Below are 6,000 nucleotides of genomic sequence, written 5' to 3'. Positions count from 1 at the left end.
ATAGGCTAAAAGTGAATGGATAGGAAAATATATCCTTTGCAAATAGTAACCAAAAGAGAGCAGAAGTGGCTATACTTATATCAGCCAAAATAGACTTTCAGTCAAAATCTGTCACAAGAAACCAAGAAGGTCATTATACAATGATAAAGGAGTCAATTCATCAAGAGAATATAAAAATTATAAACATATATGCACCCAATGTCAGAGAACCTAAACATATAAAGGAAATATTAACAAGACTAAAGAGAGAAATAGATAGCAATACAATAATAGGAGAATTCAATATGCCACTGTTTTTTGTTTTTTGTTTTTAATTTTTTTATTTTGAGACAGAGTCTTGCTCTGTCACCCAGGCTGGAGTGCAGTGGCGTGATCTCAGCTCACTACAACCTCGGCCTCCCGAATTCAAGCAATTCTCGTGCCTCAGCCTCCCGAGTAGCTGGGATTACAGAATTGTGCCACCATGCCCAGCTAATTTTGGTATTTTTAGTACAGACAGGGTTTCACCATGTTGGCCAGGCTGGTCTCAAATTCCTGACCTCTGGTGATCTGCTTGCCTCGTCTTCTCAAAGTGCTGGGATTACAGGCGTGAGCCACCATGCCTGGCCATATGCCACTTTCAACAATGGATAGATCATTCAGACAAAAAATCAATAAGGAAAGAGTAGACTTGAATAATACTATAAACCAAATGGACCTAACAGACACACATGGAACATTCCACTCAACAGCAGCAGAATTCACATTCTTCTCGAGAGCAATGGAACATTCTCTGGGATAGATCATATATTAGGCCATAGCACAAGTCTTAACAAATTAAAGAAGATTGAAATCATATCAAGTATCTTTCCTGAAATCAATAATATAAAACTATAAGTTAATAACAAAAGGAAAATTGGAAAATTCACAAATAGTATTAATAGAAATTAAACAACATACTCTTGAACAACCAATGGGTCAAAGAAGAAATAAAATGCTATCTTCAAACAAACAGAAATAGAAACGTAACATACCAAACATGGGATGCAACAAAAGCAGTTCTAACAGAGGAATTCATAGAGTTAAATACCTAAATTTTAAAAAGAAAGATCTCACAGCCAGGTGCAGTGGCTCATGCCTGTAACCCCAGCAGTTTGAGAGGTTGAGGTGGGCAGATCACTTGAGGTCAGGAGTTCAAGACCAGCCTGGCCAACATGGTGAAACCCCATCCCTACTAAAAATACAAAAATTAGCCAGGCCTGGTGGCAGGCACCCTCAGGAGGCTGAGGCAGGAGAATTCCTTGAAGCCAGGAGGCAGAGGCTGCAGTGAGCTGAGATTGTGCCACTTCACTCTAGCCTGGGCGACAGAGTGAGACTCTGTCTCAAAAAAAAAAAAAAAAAAAAAAAAAGACAAACTAAGCCCAAAGTTAGCAGAAGGGAGAAAAATAACAAAAATTAGAGCAGAAGTAAATGAAATAGACAACAGAAAGACAATTTAAAAGATCAAAGAAACTAAGAGTTGGTTTTTTAAAAAAGATAAACAAAATTGACAAACCTTTAGTAAACTAACCAAGAAAAAAAGAAAGATGACCAAAAAATACAATCAGAAATGACAAAGGAATAGTTACAACTGATACCACAAAAATACAAAAGATTAGGTAGATTCCACCAAACAGAGAAGAATAAACACCAATTCTTCTAAAACTTTTCTAAAAAAAAAAAAATTAAGAGGGAGGAACATTTCCAAACTCTTTTTACAAGGCCAGTATTACCCTTGCATCAAAGTTAGATAAGAACACTAAAAGAAAGGAAACTTACAGGCTAATACTGAACACAGATGGAAAAATTCTCAATAAAATTTTTGCAGGCTGAGGCCAGGCACAGTGGCTCACTTGGGGATGCCAAGGTGGGCAGATCACTTGAGGCCAGGAGTTTAGACCAGCCTGGCCAACATAGTGAAACCCGGTCTTTACTGAAAATACAAAAATTGAGCCAGGTGCAGTGACTCCCACCTGTAATCCCAGCACTTTGGGAGGCCGAGGTGGGCGGATCACCTGAAGTCAGGAGTTCGAGACTAGCCTGGCCAATATGGTGAAACTATGTCTCTACTAAAAATAGAAAAGTTAGCTGGGTGTGATGGTGCACACCTGTAATCCCAGCTACTTGGGAGGCTGAGGCATGAGAATAGCTTGAGCCCAAGAGGCGGAGACTGCAGTGAGCCGAGATTGCATCACTACATTCCAGCCTGGGTGGCAGAACAAGAGTCTGTCTCAAAAAGCAAAACAAAACAAAACAAAACAAAAATTGGCTGGGCGTGGTGATGTATGCCTGAAGTCCCAGCTACTTGGGAGGTTGAGGCACAAGAATCGCTTAAACCCGGGAGGCAGAGGTTGCAGTGAGCTGAGATTGCACAATGGCCCTCCAGCCTGGGTGATAGAGTGAGACTCTGTCTCAAAAAAAAATTTACAATTAAGAAAATATATATTGACTGGCTGAATTCAACAGCACATTAAAAGGAGCATACACTGTGATCAAGTAGAATTTATCCTTGGTATGCACGGATGGTTCAACATACACAAATCAATAAATGTAATAAACCACATTAACAGGATTAAGGTAAAAAATCATATGATCATCTCAATCAATGCAGAGAAAGCATTTAACATCCTTTTATGATAAAAATTCTCTACAAATTAGGTATAGAAGGAATGTACCTCAACATAATAAAGGCCATATATTACAGACACACAGGTAACATCATATTCACTGGTGGAAAACTGATAGCTTCCTTTCTAAGATCAAGAACAAGACAAAGATGTCTACTCTCGCTGCTTCTACTTAACATAGTACTGGAAGTCCTAGCCAGAGCAATTAAGCAAGAAAAATAAGTAACAGCCATCCAAATAGGAAAGGAAGAAGTGAAATTGTCTCTGTTTGCAGATGACATGATCTTATATTTGGGAGACCCTAAAGACTCCTCCAAAACAACTGTTGGAAATAATTTTAAAATTCAGTAAAGTTCCAGGATACAAAATCATCATACAAAAATCAGTTGCATTTCTATACACTAATAACAAACTATCTGAAAAAGAAGAAAACAATTCCATTTACAATAGCATGAGAAAGAAGAAAATACTTAAATCAAGGAGGTGAAAGATTTGTACATGGAAAATTATGACATTGATGACAGAAATGAAAGAAGACACAAATAAAATGGAAAGATATTCTGTGTTCATGGGCTGGAAGAATTCATATTGTTAAGATAACCATACTACCCAAAGTGCTCTACAGATTCAATGCAATCTCAGTGAAATTCCAATGACATTTTTCACAGAAATAGAAAAAAACTATCTGAATATTTATGTGGAACCATGAAAGACCCTGAATGGCCAAAGAGAATAAAGGTAGAGGCACACATTTCTTGATTTCAAATAATATTACAAAGCTATAGTAATCAACAGTATGGCAATGGCATAAAAACAGACACATAGACCAATAGAGAGCCCAGGAAAAACTCCATGCATATATAGTCAACTAATCTTTGATAAGGGCACTAAGAATACGTAATAGGGAAAGGATCATCTCTTTAATAAATGGCATTAGGAAAACTGAATATGAAAACTGAATATTCTTGTGCAAAATAATGAAATTGGACCATTATCTTACATCACACACAGAGTTAACTTGAAATGGACTAATTTTTCCACTAGTTAGTCCATTTCAAGTTAACTCTGTGTGTGATGTAGTCCAGAAACTCTGGAGGCTGAGGTAGGAGAATCACTTGAACCTGGGAGGTGGAGGTTGCAGTGAGCCAAGATCACACCACTGCACTCCAGCCCGGGTGACAGAGCAAGACTCCATCAAAAAAAAAAAAAAATTACAAAAATTAGTAAGGCATGGTGGTGGGAAGCTGAGGTGGGAGAATGGCTTGAGCCTGGGAGGAGGAGGTTGCAGGCCAGGCACAGTGGCTCACACCTATAATCCTAGCACTTTGGGAGACCAAGGTGGGCAGATCACTTGAAGTTAGGAGTTCAAGACCAGCCCAGCCAACATGGTGAAATGATGTTTCTACTAAAAATCCAAAAAAAAAAAAAAAAGTATCCAGGTGTGGTGATGCACACCTGTAATCCTAGCTACTTGGGAGGCTGAGGGGAGGATTGCTTGAACCTGGGAGGTGAAGGTTGCAGTGAGCAGAGATCACGCCACTGCACACTCCAGTCTGAGCGACAGAGAGAGACTCTTTCAAAAAAAAAAGAAAGAAAGAAAGTCAAGCTATTGGAGAAACTGGACAGCAGTGTAAGTGTGAAATGTCTTATAGAAGAGTATTGTGTTGGAATGGCCACCATGTATGACCTGAAGAAACAGAGGGATAAGCTGTTGAAGTTCTATGCTTAAAGTGATGAACAGAAGTTATGAAAAATGGAAAAGCATAAAGCTAAAAATGAAGATCTCAATTATGTATTGAAAGAGTGGATCTGTCAGCATTGCAGTGAACACATGCCACTTAATGGTGTGCTGATCATGAAACAAGCAAAGATCTATCACAATGAACTGAAAATTGGAGGGAGCTGTGAATATTCAATAGGCTGGTTGCAGAAATTTTTAAAAAGATACAGTATTAAATTTTTGAAGTTTTTTTGTGGTAAAGCATCTGCTGATCACAAAGCAGTAGAGAAATTCATTGATGAATTTGTCAAGGTCATCACTGATGAAAATCTGATGCCAGAACAAGCTTGTAATTGTCTAAGTCCATTTGTGTTGCTATAAGGGAATGCCTGAGGCTGGGGAATTTACAAAGTAAAGAGGTTTATTTGGCTCATGGGTCTTCAGGCTGTACAAAAAATATGGTGCCAGCATCTGCTTCCGGTGAGGCCCTCAGATTGCTTCCACTCATAGCGGAAAGTGAAGCGAGAGCCAGCTTGTGCAGAAATCACATGGCAAGAGAAGAAGCAGGGGTTGGGGAGGTCCCAGGCTCTTTTTAACAATCAGCTCTCTAATAGAGTGAGAACCCACTCATGCCTCCTCCCCTCAGGGAAGCCATGAATCTATTTACCAGGGATCTGCAAACCCCCGCCCCACACTGCCCGACTCAAACACCTCCCATTAGTTCCCACCTCCAACACTGGTGATCAAACTTCAACATAAGATTTGGAGGGGACAAACATCCAAACTATAGCAATAATGCTAATGAGACATCGCTATTTTGGCATTGTTGCCCCAGAAAGACACTGATCACTGCTAATGAGACAGCTCCTACAGGAATTAAGGATGCCAAGGACAGAATAACTATGCTGGGATGTTCCAATGCAGCAGGTATGCATAAGTTACATAAGTATAAACTTGCTGAGATAGGGAAAAGCTTGCATCCTCACTGTTTCCAAAAAGTGAATTTCATACCAATCTATGATTATATTCACAAAAAGGCATGGATCACCAGGGATATCTTTTCTGATTGATTTCACAAACATTTTGTACCAGTGGCATGTGTTCACTGCTGGGAAGCTGGGCTGGATGGCAATTGGAAGATTTCATTATTCCTTGACAACTGTTATGCTCATTCTCATCCTCCAGCTGAAATTCTCACCAAAAATAATGTTTATGCCATGTACTTTCCCCCAAATGTGACTCCATTATTTCAACCACATGACCAGGGAATTCTTAGATAAGAGTAAATATAAAAACACTTTCTTAAACAGCATTCTAACAGCAGTGGATAGAGGTGTGGGTGTGGAAGGTTTTCAAAAGGAGTTTAGCTGTATATACTATATATGCTTTTGCAATGCTTGGCACACAGTGAATAAAGCCACTGGCCTGGCATAACCTGTGTCCTGCAACTATGTTCAGTGATGATGATAAACAAGATGGTGACTCTAAAGGATTCCATATGTCAAGTAAGAATAAAATGATGCCTGACCTCCTTACATATGCAAAAAATATACTTTCGGAGTCTCTAAGTAAGCTGGAAGAAGTGAATATTGAAGACATTTTTAACATCAATACCGAGGCTCCAGTTGTTCATTC

This window comes from Pongo pygmaeus, chromosome 1 (assembly GCF_028885625.2).
Source record: "Pongo pygmaeus isolate AG05252 chromosome 1, NHGRI_mPonPyg2-v2.0_pri, whole genome shotgun sequence".
Lineage (NCBI taxonomy): Eukaryota > Metazoa > Chordata > Mammalia > Primates > Hominidae > Pongo > Pongo pygmaeus.
The sequence above is the reverse complement of the archived record's forward strand: the minus strand, read 5'-3'. Positions refer to the sequence as shown.